We start from the raw sequence: 16,366 nt of genomic DNA, 5'->3' as shown, positions 1-16,366 counted from the left end.
ACAAAGGCTCTGATCGTTTCAGTCCTATTTGTACCGGTAATTTACTTGGCCCATTCTTGTGTGTAAATTTACCTACCAACTTGCAGAACACAGAGAAGAGCTAGGCACAAAAACTTTAGTGAGAATGTAAGTATTTCCCACTGAATCGTATCTACAAAAGGAGCATAATAAGCTATTTGAGATACAAATCTGTCTTTATTTTCATGTGAAATGTAGCTTGAAGCTATCAATAAATCTTAAGAGAGGATGCTAAGTAAACAGAATCACAGAATGGTGGTGGTTGGAAGGGACCTCTGGAGGTCACCTTGTCCAACCCCCTGCTTGAGCAGGCACATCCAGAGCAGGGGGCACAGGACCGCGTCCAGGTGGATTGTGAATGTCTCCAGGGAAGGGACTCCACAGCCTCCCTGGGCAGCCTGTGTCCCTGCTCTGGCACCCGCACAGGGAAGGAGTTTTTCCTCATACTCAGGTGGAACTGCCTGTGTTCCAACTTGTGCCCATCGCCCCTTGTCCTGTCGTTGGGCACTAATGAAAAGAGTCTGGCTCCATCCTCTTGACACCCACTATTTAGATATTTATAAGTATTGATAAGATCCCCCCTCAGTCTTCTCTTCTCCAGGCTGAATAAACCCAGCCTCTCAGCCTTTCCTCATAAGGGAGATGCTCCAGTCCCCTGATCACCTTGGTAGCTCTTCACCGGACTTGCTCGAGCAGTTCCCTATCCTTCTTAAACTCAGGGGCCAAAACTGGACACAGTACTCCAAATGCAGTGCTCCAAATATAGTACTCCAAGCATAGCAGTTGATTCCATTTCAGTTACTTTCTATACTTTTAGCAAAGGAAGAGGGACTCCTTGGATACAGAGTGGCAATATTTGAGGGAGACTTAATAGTACTACAAAATGCTGATAGAACAAATAAGAGCAAAAGCTTGATGCCACCCCAGTTCCTTCGCACTTCACAGTTAAGGAGACCGTAACTGCTCAGCTCCAATTTGGCCACAGAACAGAGACTGGTAGGCTTGTACAGAGTGATAATTTCAGGTATCTTTAATGACAAGCTGCCCCATAAAACACAGGCCAAACCAAACCACAGTATCACATAAACTAACAAGGAAGTACTGAAGATGAGTAGCCAACCCACTAGCGCGAAAAATAATTGGCAAGATGAGAAGATATTCACATGTACTGTAAGCATAGGGGAAGGAGATGTGAGTACAGCTGTCTGGGTTTATGGCTTCCTAATGGAAATACCACATCCTGATAAGCCGGATTGTATCATTGTATACAATGTGTCACATGCTGTTTAATGCTAAGTCTAGTATAAATTTTGCACCTTCTACATCCCAAAACAGTTCTATGCCATCAGCTTTAAAGGGAACGGAGGTGCCCCAACTTCTGCAAATTCTTTTGCATCACATATTTTCAGGATTTCTAAGCATACCTGTTTTTCTTGAACATAGTACCACAAAAATCCAGAGGCATTTTGAAGACTTTTCTTCTGTAAATATCCACACAACTTTAACCTCTAAAGAAACCCTTAGTCAGCAGATACATATAGTCAGTGATTCTACTAGATGAGCCCAGGGCAAGCCTTTCACTGAACAAGCTATTTTTTCCTTTAAAAAAAAAAAAAAAAAGCACATCATGTTTTATAATACTCTCCCAAATCCCTCTGTGACAAACTACTATCCCCAACGTCAATCACAATTGTATAAGGACAGCAAGAAACTGCAAAACTTGCAATTGCAAAAGCTTTTTCCATTATATTTAAGAATGTTGTGTTCCTGAGAATAATTTTGGAAATTATGCATAATAAAATAACAAAACACAAACTTGGACATACTTGTATGAATAAAGGATGTACATATAAAAATGACTGTACACAGTAGATCAGGATGGGAAGTAGAAGACTAAATTTTATGGGGAAATGACCAAGCACACGGCAACTGGGACAGTCTGGTATTATGCTTTGCTTTAGTACTCAGGGTAGGGTCAAGAGAAACATAATCCAGATTGAAGGGACTCAGGATGACAGCTGAAAGCAAGTCAGTTAGGTGCAGAGATTTAGAGTCACTTCAGCATGAGAGCACAGAGACACACGGACAAGGGAGCAGAACAATCAGGAAAAAAAATAAAATCATAGAATCAATAAGTTTGTAAAAGACCTCTAAAATATCAAGTCCAACCATCAACCCAACATCTCCAGGCCTCCTAAACCATGCCCTAAAGTGCCGTGTCTACACATTTTTTGAATAGTGAGTCCACCACCTCCCTGGGCAGCCTGTTCCAATGCCAACTACTCTCTCAGTAAGACATTTTTCCTAATATCCCACCTAAACTGTCCCTGACACAGCTTGAGGCCATTTCCTCATCCTATTGCTAGTAACCTGGGAGAAGAGACCAACATCCACCTCACTACAACCTGCTTTCAGGTAGTTATAGAGAACGATAAGGTCTCCCCTCAGCCTCCTCTTCTCCAGGCTAAGCAACCCCAGTTCACTCAGCCACTCCTCATAAAACTTGTGCTCCAGACCCTTCACCATACAACAATCCAGGAAGCCACATTACACCCCAGACCCACCATACTTTCAGCTGTAGTAATGAAGGTTACTCATATCATGCACCGTACAGTCACAAATTATGAAAAAAACACTGCACAGTGTCTTCTACTAGAGAAAGTGTCTGTACCTTATGTGACAAACCAGGATTACACACTGCACCATCACTCGATTTCTTTGCATAAATGCTTAGGATCTCATCTAGATTCACTGACATATGTAAATTAATTTGTACAACAATAAAGCTGGCTTTTTAAGAATTGGGCGCAAACTCAAGAATAAACTCAATATAATACTTAAAATAACAGAACCAATTTATCAACCACTGCCAAAGCTAGTCAGAACAAACTATTCATGTAGGTCAAGATCTGCTATTTCTTACTTTTTGAAGCACAAGGGCAGAGAACAGTTATGTTTTGCATAGTTCTTTTACCAGACAGGTAGTGATCGCCTAGAAGAACCATAACATCCTCCATCCATTTTGTCAGAAAGCATCACTTCTGGATGCTGATCTTTCTGGATACAGTCATTGGAATGGGTAACAATGAATAGTTTGGAAGATCTTAAAATGTCATGTTTCTTTCACGCTCTATCAAGAGCTGAAACAGTGAACTTAAGAACTGCCCTTCACTAGGTCAGGAAGATCATCAATTCCTACTATGGCAGCACTGCTTCCTAAAACAAAGGCAGATGAGCTTTGCTATTGACTTTGGTGTGGCTGTGAGTCTCTACCCAAAGAGTTTCACCTGGAAGGAAACAGCTCAGAAGCCACAGTAGGAAGAAAAGCATGCCTGAATTACTGACACATTCCGGTCAAGAACAAGTGGATTCTTAAAACGGGTTATTTATTGGAAGAGTTTTAAAGCTCCAAATTGTGAAACTGTCTCTGTTTACGTGCTGTGTTGAAGAAAGTCAGACTTGGCACATGTTTCTCATTAACTGTACTAAAGCAGCTCAGTTTCCCTAGAAATCCCCAGTTTCTCCTCTGCAATAGAGTAATCGAGAAGGCCCCTAATTTTAGCTCTTCAGTCTGAAAGAGTAGCACATACATAAGTAGTTCTGAGTGAATGCTGCTGAAATGTCTACCATTATGTGGAATGCTAAAGCAAATTGGCTTTCTTAGCACATACAACATAATTTAAATCTTCAGAATAATGTCTAAAAGCAAGGAAGTCTCACAGATATTTGTATAAGGCATTTCACACATGAAGCATTTATATGGCCATCTCAAACACCTGCCCATGCAGGCAAGTGACACTGTGTTCTAAGATCCCAGTCACATAGGTTGTTTCAAACTGATCATAGCAAAAAGCTAGCCCCTCCGCAGCCCACTATGTTGTTTTTGTGCAAAGTACAGGCCAACATTTGCATATTTGCAGAATAACCCTAGAATCTGGACACAAACAAATTTTTAAATTTGTTATTACTTCTGAACAGGAAGAAGTAGACCAGGCCAAATACAGTACGTAGTTTATCTAGCACTCTTTATAACAAAAGCCATATTTAGAAGAGTAGTGCTTTATGCTTTCCTTCAATTTTCTCATCTGCAGGCAGATTAAATCACTTCTGAACTGTTCGCTTGTTTGTTGATAACAGCTTTCAGGATGAGGTAATTAAAGGAAACCTATCAATTTAGTATATATTTTCAAGTTAATAATGTTGACACACTGTTCAAATAAAACTCCAATTTACTACAATCTGTTTTTAGAGAAGCCCTCCATTTTAACCTCCAAATGCAAGGAAAACTAAGTGACTTTCCTCATCTCACTTAATGGAGAACATATGTTCAAAGATAATACCGTAGGCTTGTTCTGAGAAGCTGTTCTGCCTCTGACAGAGATGCAGTGAGCTTGCGTAGGAACACTGATACATAATGAAAGTACACGCTGCCATAAATCTCATGCACTGTAGAGGTCACTTCAGAAAAAAAAAAGAGACTGCAGATTGGGGAAGCACATACACATGCACAGGCAAAAGCACCTGGCCACAGGTGTAAAAAGAACCTGGTGTACCTCCTGTCAGCTGGAAGGGTCAGAACTAAGAGCCGGTTCAGTCCTAATTTTTTTGGGAGGGTGGGGAGCAGTAGTGAAGGGACAGAGAGAGGACAGAAAGAAGGAAGGGGTCTCTACTATCACAAAGCACAAGAAACAGCTCTGAAATAGAACTGGTTTAGTTTTTGCATTACAAACTCTCTGGAATAATTACAGATGGAAATGCTACAGTAATATCGACAGAGACTTTCATTTATTTTATAAATATTATTTAGACCATGTTTGTTTTTATAACTTGCACAAAGGATGTCATTGTCACTTGCTACTCCAGGTCTCAACTTCTTAATCTACAAAAGAAGGTTAATTCACCTGTCAAGGCCACTGTACTTGGTGCTGGAAAAGCCAATAATAAAATTCACGTTCCTTAAATCCCAGTCAATTTGTTGATTTGTTAGACCATACTGATAAACAAGCCAATATTTTAAATTGTATCTAGAAACAACTCAAAGCCACCTCATTCTGTTGTGCTCGATGCTATTCCCTTGCATCACGAAAATGGGGGCAAGTAGGATTGCTTACATCCAGTAATAAAAGAAAAACAAAGATCCATCACCAGACACTATTAACATTTAGCTGCAGATTTATCTGATCCTACAAAGCCATGCCACATCAAACCCTTCAAGTTCATACCCACCAAATCAAATGATTACAGGAATTACTGAACAATCCTTGTGCGCTCTGACACACCCCATGTTATAGCCACTTGCTTAAAAACCAGAAAGGATGAGTTGTCTTAGCAGCAAGAAGTGACAAAACCGCATGATTAGAAACCGGCCATGTGAGAAACCTGAAAGCCACATCCTCTGTTCATTCTGTGCAAATCAGTCATTCAGCTCACAAGAACGCCTTCAGAAGTTATGTTTTAGAGCAGAGGAATCCTACCCTGAAGGATACAACAAACACATCCCAGACCTTCCCCTCAAAGTCAACACTTACAGGAATTTCTGCAGTATTTATACACAATCTCTTGCTCCAGAGCAGACTTGGTGCTCATTGCAGATCACATCAAAGGAGAAAGCTTAACCTTATGCCAACCCCTTGCACAGGGACAACCAAAGCTGCTGCAGTTATATGAATTGTGCCTACTCAGACTAATTCCTCCGCTACATAAATTTTGATGCTTCAAGTGACAGCATATGACAGACAAGCTGTCCTGAGGTTCAGAAATGAAACAGGTGGAATGCTTTATTCCACATTCATAGGTAAACATTTTAAACAGCTTCCTGAAAGGTTACAACCTAAAATGTAGAAATTGGACTGCAGAAATGAAAGCTTGATGCATAGCAGTTCACAAAAGCAGCTCATCTACGTATTCCAAAAGGCACTTTTATGTCTTGTTATGTTTTTTTATCACATGCAGGTATATTACAAAACAATTTGAAATGTAAGGTGTTTTAGTCTGCCTTATTGCTTGGAAATCCTCACAGATCAGGGTACAATGAGTCACCTGGGCTCAGAAACAAAGCTTGGAATATCTGGGTGTGGAGAAGATTAACTGTCGCATCAGCACACATGCAGAATTTTCTCCAGTCTCCAAGATGACTTATTAAGGAATGAATCTGTAAGCTCCAGCTGGTTTGTCACAGACATTTCTTAAAAAATACAAAATTATGTGCCATTAAGCCACAGCCCGAAGAGTTCAACAAATATAAAACCTTGATAAATGTGGAAGTTAGAATAATTTTTAATTTTTGCATAAATGCCACCAAAAAACTTGCAGGTCAGCTTGAAATAAAATTGCCATAAAGCACGTTAGGTTTCTATAATACAAAAGACAATTTAAAAGGTTGTTTTCTCGTCCATTTGGGAGGGATTTTTGTTTTAGCAGAACTGTTTGTAGTCTGTCCCTATAAAATGGATCAGTCTGGCATCAGTAGATTTTACACAGCTCAAGGCAAACTCAGTTAGGAGTAAGAGAGAAACTTAGCCAGCTTTGGCTGCCACTGTATGCGAGTTGAAAAGCCATTAATTCTATTGTTCTGATTCTGAAGTAATACTGTAAGGTTTGTAGAGAATAAAATCCTGGGCAGTCAGCAATTTAGCTGTATACATTTTATGTGTGAGTCTTTGTTTATGTTCTACCCACGACGTAAAGTGAGCAACAGAAAACGCAAAGCGAAGCTCTAAGGGAACAGTAACCTGTCTGCAGAAGTCACATGCAGACAAGCACCATCTCCGTTATGAGGAGGACTAAAGAGGTATTTTTGAGCCCTTTCTTTTCACAGAGAGGTCTCAGGTCACTCTTATTGCGAGAGTCAAATGACCCCAGGACCCAGGAGCTTCCCATTCTAGAGCCTGCTCTCCTTAGGAGCTGGTCATATACTAAGTCCAGTAAGTTTCAGACCGTTGTTCAAAACAGTGCTTTTACAAAAAGGTACAATGTAACTTCAGAGACTGGAAGAGTACTTTAGAGAGAACTAATGGGCTGATGTTTCACAAAGCGTTTTTTCCATTGTTTTCTGGATACCTGAATATATCATAATTACTATCTGAAGTTTAAATAAGTTAACAAAAATGAGACATTAAGGATGTATATTGTCATTTATAATAGTAAAAGTATAATTAGTAAAAATAGTAGTAATTGTTATTTGAAATTTAAAAAAACACCCTGAACAGTCTTTGAAGATCTGGGGCCCAATGCTTACAGATACCTGTTCAAGCTTGCCATATTTTATATCTGGTAGTTAAAATGGAAATTAAGATACTCCAGAAGAGAAATGGAGTAAACACACAGCTGGTATTCAGATGTAATTTTTAGGAAACTGCCAGTATATTGTGAAGCAGCACATTTTCCAAACACTGCTAACATCCTAATATCATCACCTTTTAGCTGACCATTAGGAAATATTCAAACACATTAAAGTTTGCAATACTCTCCTGAAAGCTGGTTAATGGTTATTATTAGGAATTATCCATATAGTTCACTCCAACATTTGCCAAAAAACTTTACAACATTTTAATTTTAAAAACTAACAAAATCAGGAACAAATTGTAAGCTTTAGCTCAGGTGATCTTATCTTTCATTGTTGCACAATACCAAAAGAGACATGATGGTCCCCATCCCTTCTGCACTGTCTGTTAAAGCAAAGCTGCTGGATCAGACAGCTGCAGGCTCCTCTGACTTAGAGACCTAGCAAAAACTCACTTCCTTTTGGAACGAATCCCTCTCGCCTTTCTCATTTTTAACAGTCCCAATGCAACCGCAAGGTTATTCTCCACTCTCAAACCAAGATTGGGCCCTTTGACATTTTGAGTCATGCTAAGTAGTCCATTTGTCTTTAATAAGATTACCCCCTGATTATCTCTTTGGAAGGCAATTGATCAATCAATACTAATGAATTCATTTAGACAAAGGATCTAGTATCCAAAGGTATGTATTCAAAATTGAATTTCACATTTACCTTTAAGTTCTTAAATATTTTTAGAAAGGGGTCTATAGAAGTGAATAGCTTATTAGATGCCAACAGCTTCATTATAGAATATTAATCACCTTTATGGTTTCTTCATACCAGTGCCTCAGGTAAGACTGATTTGAAATATGGACAGCAGAATTAGAAAAGACTGATTTCCCACCGCTTTAGCACTCACAACTGGATTTTCCCATGTCTACAAAGGCACTAATCTGACAGAAGTAATCAGGGCATTCATATGACTGCTGCCACCTATAGATGATCTGATAACTAATGAGGGTTGAACTGACACTACCACGTCTTCCTAATGAGTGCTGATAGATAGGCAGGTAGGAGATACGGATTGTATTTTCATGAAGCTCATAGAAATCAAGTATCTCACAGATTGAGCTCCATTGTCAGCTTTGACTGAAATTAATTGATGGCTTCAAAATTGTTAGAGGCGGCACAAACACCAGGAGATTATACTCTTAGTCTCATTTCTTAAAGAAACAAGGCTTGCAATGTTTAGTTTATTATCGCATATACACCTTTCAGAAAGGTTTCATCTGTTAGATCACTATAATGCCATACTGCAACATTTTTCAAATTGTACTTAGTTTAGAGGAAACTTAGAACCTTGCCAAATTAATCTGACTTAGTAACCCAACAAACCTTACTGGGCCCTATTCAGCAAAAACAGCCAACTGTTGAATGCTCTAAGGGATTTAATTCCCCTCATAAAGATTACTCAAGACACTGCAGACTGAGCATCCTGCAAATACTTGCAGTTTCCCCCTCAGCTGACAGAAACCACTTGGTTGTTATCCTAGGGCAAATCTTATTCCAGGCAGGCAAACTGGCCTTTTCAGATGCCTCAACTTCAAACACCACTTAAAAAAAACCAACCCAAACTAAAGAAAACCCACTAAATAATAAAGAAAACCACAAGTTGTGTGAAAGTGTTTCTAGTATGAAAACAGCATATGCCTAATTAACTGAAGTAAAATGAACAAGACACTCACTATAGCCGGGCACTGCTGCAGAAAGAATGGTACAAGGTAGACAGTGGTAAAACATGACTTAACAGATCTTTCTCAGGTGTTGAACGTAGTTCTTCTTAAAGAGAGTAAAATATCTTTTTCCACAGTTTCTAGTCTCAATCTCCTCCCTTTAGAATTTAAAGACATTGATAAGCATGTCTTTCTATCCTAAGCCCATATTCCTCTGGCATGTTGTACTTGGAACCATTACATTCCTGTATCAGTAGTATTATCCCATTTCTGAAGAATATCCACGTCCACTCATGCAATTTTAAATTAATAACCACAAGAATCAAGAACTGAGTCTGAAAAACATCCTTTTTCATTTCACTTAGGACTCTCAGTTGTACTAGTCCCCTACACCTTTCTTCATGTTTTCCTCCTTCCGAACAGACTTACGGTATTTCTCTGAGCCAGAGAAGGCTACCTTCTCGGCAAGCTGCAAGGCAGCTTTCTGTTCTGCAGAAAGCTGTAAAGCTCGCTGGCAGCAGTGTCCAGTGGCCCCAGGCATCACCTGGAGCCAGGGCATCCTATACCCTGAAGCACAAGGCAGATGAGTCTCAGAGAGCCTTTTCACTGAGTTTCCCTTCCACTACTTTGGGGTGTGTGATCCGACCCATCTTAGCACATTTCTGAGGGCTGCTTGGGAAGCCCGACATTTACTAAGTTCCTGGTGCACTGAGATTTCAATTAGTTTATTTCCCTTTCTTCAACTGACAGCAGCTAATCTTCTGGCTAACCAACTTCAGAATCTCAGGTGAACTTCACCCAGCCCTGTCCTGAAGAAGCTACTTCTTGTCTTTGCCATGAAAGGTAGCTTCAGCAGAGTAGGACTCAAATTTTGTCCCACTACTGATTGTACTATAGCCCTTTGTTAGTGATATATTTAATGAGGTCAGCATAACTCAGCATAATGTACTCCTAAATATATTTAATATTGATTTCCTCCACTTCACTAGCAAAGTAATGTTGGACAGACGGCCAAAATATTAATTCATTTTCCAGACATTTTTCTCTTCCTAAGGTTGCTTCCAATAGAAAGATTAAGAAAATTTAATCTATCATCTCTAAAAATCTATTCTACATGCAGGTGTTCCACTATGTCTGCCTCCTGGTATCCTCTATCACTTTCCTCACGCTGTAAAACCTGGCTCTGAGCTCCTTACAGCTATTTACTTCAGCATTAAACTCTCTATTCAGCATTTGCCTTTCCTTTCAGGTGTTGCCAGTGAAGAATCTGCTTCTCCTTGGTGGCAGGCCAAATCAGTCCTCATCCAATTGACTCTGAGGACATTTTAAGCTCAGAACTGCTTTCCTCAAATACTTACAGAAGTGTTTTTCCCAGGAAACCTTATCATTAATTTCATAGTTTCTGGCTAAAACCTGTCAGCTAGCATCTGTTCTCAAGCCTGCACAAAACACTCCCCGTTTTATACAGACGGTATTATATTCTTTTTCTCAGACTTTGTATAAGATTACATATTTTCATCAAGTTTCAACAAAATGCTGAAGTAGGTAAACTGACCAATGTATTTCAGCATCTCCCAGACACAACAGCAGCATAACTAGGAAGGAACTTCCCTACAAAACATCCTGATCCACATGTCCCTTACAAGCCAGCATAAGGTTTGCTAAGTTTTCCATGAGGCTACATTAAACAGTACCAAAAAGAAAAACAACAAACCCAAACCCCAACAAACCAACCCACAAGCACATCTTCATCCCACAGGGGAACTCCAAAATGGAAAGGGATCATTTGGAAACAGTAATGCTAGTGTGCAGGTTCCTTTAAATATAATCACTAACATTGCTTGTTTGTGAGTACTGAAGATAACAACGTAAGACTTCAGGAAACCCAGATGATATCAAACCAACAGTAATTTCAATTTTGATGCTCTTCATGCGTGTAATGTTTCCTGTACCATTTGGTGTGTTAACATAAAACATGAATTAGAAATACACAGTCAGCGCAACCAAATCGACTTTCTGAAACATTCCCTTTTACTTTCTCAAGTGTACATTGCTAATTACATGTTAAATTATGTATTTTTAATATAAACTATGAGTTTTCTCTCCTTGTTTACTAATTCTAATGTATTTAATTAGTCACATCAATAGAGGCTTGCCTGCATAGGAAATGTGGTTTGAGATCTGTTCTTAATGAGAACGGAATAAGCTTCCAAAGCTCTGTAATAAATTGTTCTGGAAGCACACTCTGCTTTCCCCAAATGTCTATCCCTTTACCTCTTCCCAGCCTCTTTCAGCTGCCCTCTCCTTCCATGTTAGAGCTTACTTTTAAATATTTTTAAAATGATCTCCTAGTAAAAAAGCACAGTCTAATATTTCACAGGTGCACTCATGCTCTCTAGGGTAAATGTATCACCCTGTCATCACCATGGTCAACACATTCCTCACAATCACATTATCAGCTGCTTGTGTTGTTTCTCTCCTTATGGGGTGGTTGGGAACGCACAGAGCTGCCGTGTGAAAGATTTCCAGGTGCAAGGTTATAGCTTTGCATCTGTTTTTCTTCTCATGAGAGTTTTTTTTTCCTCCAATCTTTATAGGATTTCCATGTGCTCTTATTATGTTATCACTAGTATATGAAATATACACAACCTTTTAAAAGCGGACTAAATACTATGCAGAGTGAAAGCAACACTGGATTACAAGATTAAGGCGATTTTACCAGGGCTTCATTAATATAAACACTATAAATAAATTAGTCCAGTCCTATACTTCACTATGATTATGCTATCCTGCATTCTCAGCTATCCTTCACTGTCTTTTAACTTTCAGTTACTTATCACCAAACCTCCTTTTACCTAAAACCTGAGAGCTATCTTTCTTACAGAACATCAGCATAAAAGGCAATCATCACTTAGAAAACTCTAGATGTGAATTGCCAAATAATTTCACTGCCAATTCTAAGTTTCATTAAAAAAAAAAAAGCTCATCCCTCCAGACCTTTCGTGGCAGTTGGGTCCACATCTGGACTTTCCACCTTTATACAAGATAGGAAACAAAAGATCCATTCATTACTGAACTTTAAGGAAGGCGTGTCTATATTCAAATGTGCATTGACTCACAAATGTCAGACTTAAAATAAAGTCTGGAAAACTGGAAACACTGTAATGCTCCCATGGAAGACATGACCTTGCAAGCAATGATTCTTATTTTCCACAGCCACATACCTGGCTACGTTAGGGTTTTCCCTTTGTCTACAAAACTGGCACAGATTTTCACATTAATTTTTCTGATAATATATAAATTTTATCATCTCAGGAGACACCATTCCCAGAAGACATCCTTTGGCCCACCCACTCAGTATCCCTAACTATGCAGATAGACAACTCTTCTACATCTGACTCCATGACTGCGTGTTCCCTGGAAGCTAAGGAGAGTTTGAACCATCCCAAAACCCACCACCAGCAGTAGATTAATAACATTGTAGATTACAGCTGAATAAGGGAGAACGACACTGCAAGTGCAGATGCAATCCTAGGTTAAATCTGTTTATACAGTAGGGGCAGTTGTCACAGAAGGTTAAGACTGAAATCTTGAAGTTTTTAGAAGAGGAAAAACTGATTCTAAATTAACAGCAATATATTAATGTACCTCTTTTCTTTTCAAACCCAATGCATTTCACTTGTTGCAAGTGAAAGGGATTTTTGTTCCATCTGAATCAACTTTTAAAGGGTTCCTTTCCATCAATTTCTTTAGCAGCTCAACAGCACTAACTGCAGGTTTCTGTGGCTAAATAGATAAATGGAAATTTCATGACAAGTTATTAGGCTTTGTCACTGAGCTCTTATAGAACATCGCAGTCTGTCCCTTTACTTGTCCCACCTATAACATAGTTTGATTAATGAAAATTTCTTCATTCTTAACCATTTGAGGTAGGTGAGCATAGTGCATTGGCCTTCTTCAACAGTTCCGAGTATTTTTGCTTTCCAGAATTCATTCACATACTAAAGTTGAAAGGTGAAGATTCTGAAATTAACTCAGAATTTCTACTGCATATCAGAAAAAAATGATCAAATTCTTTTGGAAAGACTGTATACTTTAAACTCTCTCCGGTGAGTATAGTAGACAAGCTTAAGATTTATTTGTAGGTAGCAATCCTTGCATCTCTTGTCACTCAACTAAACAGCACACATGTTTTTAGTAGCTGTGATGTTACAAAACAAGACTCAATTAGAATTAGATCATGCCAAAATTGGAGTCCAGAAGATTTACACTCTGCTAGATTGCATACAATATTCTTGTTGCAGCTAATGCACAAGCCAAGTTCCAGTGAACACATTCTTATAAAATGTTTTGAAATTCTATAACATTAACCCTGTTCTGGATTTCAGACTCTGCTAGTGCTGCCTGACAAATAGCTTGCTGTTACAATGTCAATTGTGCTGCTTTTAGAGTAGACATTACGGTCATATTTTCACTACAGTTTAGAGGAAAACTTGTAGGAAGCCACAGGCACAGAAGAGAAAGAGAAAAGATATGCCCAGACAGGCCTGTTTTCTCCCAGGGCTGATACAGCTTGATCAATACTCAGTATCACTGAAGGAGATATTTTTACTTATGAAAAATAGTAGGATAAAATAGCCAGCAAACCTCAAAAGTTATTTAAATGCAACTATTAAAAGTTCTATACTCTGAATTTTAACTACAAAGGAATTTTGAAGAGTCCTCAATATTAGAATCATTTGAAACAAAAAATTAAAAGGGACTACATTCTTAAAGGAAATATTTTTAATAAAAAAACTTACTAATTTAGTTGCAAATAAAAAAAAAACACAACAAAATAAAAGTACCGTAAACAGGAATAATATGTTCTGTGTGTAAGAAGAATATCACAATAAAGTAGTTGAACATTTACATGCAAAATTGAAATTAAATTCAATAAGGGACTTTTGAATAGCTTTCCAAAGTATGTGTAAGTAATATTAAAATCCACTTTCTATCTTCTATGGATACAAGCCATTAGAGAACAATTTCTTGCAATATACTTACAAACTAAATCTCTTAGGGAATAATTTTGTCCATTTTGCCTACATTTCACCATCAGAGTAACGATGCTGAGATCTAACAAGAAGTGCAGTAACAGCTAGGTGATACTAATTTAGTTCTTATCCTTGTTGAAGAGTTTCACCAGTCAATTGCATAACACATTGCTTTCTTACCATGAACAATTTTCCTTTCACACACAAAATTTACTACCTTCTGAAAAAAAAAAAATTAGACCTCATATTGTACTGTTTTGTAGTGAACAAACCTGCATTGATTTTTAAGTTGTTATGGGGAGACTCTTGTTTCTGTAATCCATCCTTTGGAGACCCCATTGAGTAGATCAGGGATTCTGAAAAGGCAACCAAAAGACCAAGCCCACCCTCTAGAAAACATTAAAAAATGCTAGGTAACATGCTAATCCTGTAAAGAGAAAGGGAAGGAGCATTAACCAAGTGGCCTCTGAAGACAGCCAGTAACACAAGGACACAGCAGCAGCTGGGCCATTAGGGTTTAGATCTTTCTCACCTGTGTTGAGAGAAAGGCTGTAGGTTTAGGGAAAAGTCTAAGATAGGTTAGAAGTAGCTTCTAGATAAGGGGTCATAAAATAAGGTTGTTATGGCTGGCTGAAAGCAGGTTGTTGTTTAGTTAACAGGCTTCTTGGAGTAGTTAGATTGGAAGGGGACAAGTTCTCTGAAGGTTGGGATAGGGCCTCAGCAGGCAGATATGCTCTCTGACAGAAACTTTGAGCTGCCTTACAAGCTTGCTGTAGGAGTATAAGCTTTCAGGACCCTGATCTCTGTGGGCCCAAAGCTTAGCGGGAGTTTTGCTGGGTTACAAGAAAGGAAATGGCAACAGGTGTTTCAAAGTGGGATATACCACCACTTCACTGGATCTGAAGGTTCATGGGCTAGACTTAGGAGTGGTGATTAGAAAGATGTTTCTGCTAGGGAGCAGTGCATGCCTGTGGTAGGTGGGAGAGACTATTTTCGAGGTAAAGGACTAGGTGACAGCAGGGATATTTCATAAGGCAAAAAGTCATTCATTGTAACATTTGCTCCACTCCTCATGGGGACCATGGTCTGGAGGTACTCAAGCCCTTTCCGAGTTGAAATAAGGGATCTGGGGACACAACCCGATGCTGTGCTTCTGTGGCTGTACTTGCACTATTATCTTTTTATGGAAGTTCTTCTGTTACCAGAGTCTCCTATTCCATTATCTGTTGCCCCAGATAACAGAAAACCTGGTAATATTCTTGATGATTAGTACCCATGTACAAAAACACAGCCCCCAGTCACAGTGAAGTTGACGACTTTTCACTGTATGGGGAAGCAAGTGCCCGAATTAGATACTTCAGGTCAGTTGCTGAAAACACACTAGGTTTTGCCCCCTCCCTTTTCCCTCCCTTTCCTGCTCCAGCTACTGCTTCCAGCATAGCACCATAAAACTGTCCATCATCAAGTAAGGAGCTTTCAACCACCACAGGGTACTTGAATGCCTGTTTCTGTAAAAATCCATAAAAGTCTGTATGGCTCTTATATTGTCATTGCCAGCATATCAGCAGCCGTTTGTAGTTTAATTTATGAAAAAACTTTGTTTCGTAAACTATTGCTACCAAATCATCTCAAGGTAGCACTGCTATTGCTTTCAATTTGGAGAATTATTTTGTAGTGTGGACAAACCAGCAATAGAAACCAAAGCTAGTAAGTTCAAATGAAGCTGAAAGGAAAAAATGAGTTTCCTAATATGCCTAGGTAATTCTGTGAGGGCTTGCAGCTCGATTCTCATCCCAGTAGATTTAATAAAACTTGTTGAATAAACCATACACAAAGGGTAGTTGAGAAGAAGTAATATTTAAATTTATTTCAATCCAGTTTGACCGTAATTTTTTAAGGTTAATTGCTATAAGGTTTACCTGCTATGGCCAAAGTTAACTATTTGCTCAGTTATACGCTTTAAAATTTCTTTGCAACAGATATCACTAAATCTATTTGCTAACACAAACCATGTGCATCATCAACAGCAGGGACAGAAATGGGTTAGAGACAGGAACATTCTCAAATAACTAAGAATGGTCATTCTGGTTCCCTAGTGAGGTACTTTAGCAGACAATGGGAAAACTCTCGTTGCTGCTGATAATGAGGTAACTACAATGTGACTAACAAAAAGAAATTATCTTCAGGACGGTCAGTTTGTCATTTGTCAACATTTTTTTCACAGAAGTTCTTACAACCTTGGAAGAAATAAAACCAAGATGTCATTTCTATGGATCAGGTCACGTAGGAACACTGCTAAGGTTCTTGCCTATCAAGTG

Source organism: Phalacrocorax aristotelis, chromosome 4, assembly GCF_949628215.1.
Source record: "Phalacrocorax aristotelis chromosome 4, bGulAri2.1, whole genome shotgun sequence".
Lineage (NCBI taxonomy): Eukaryota > Metazoa > Chordata > Aves > Suliformes > Phalacrocoracidae > Phalacrocorax > Phalacrocorax aristotelis.
This window is presented reverse-complemented; position numbering follows the sequence as displayed.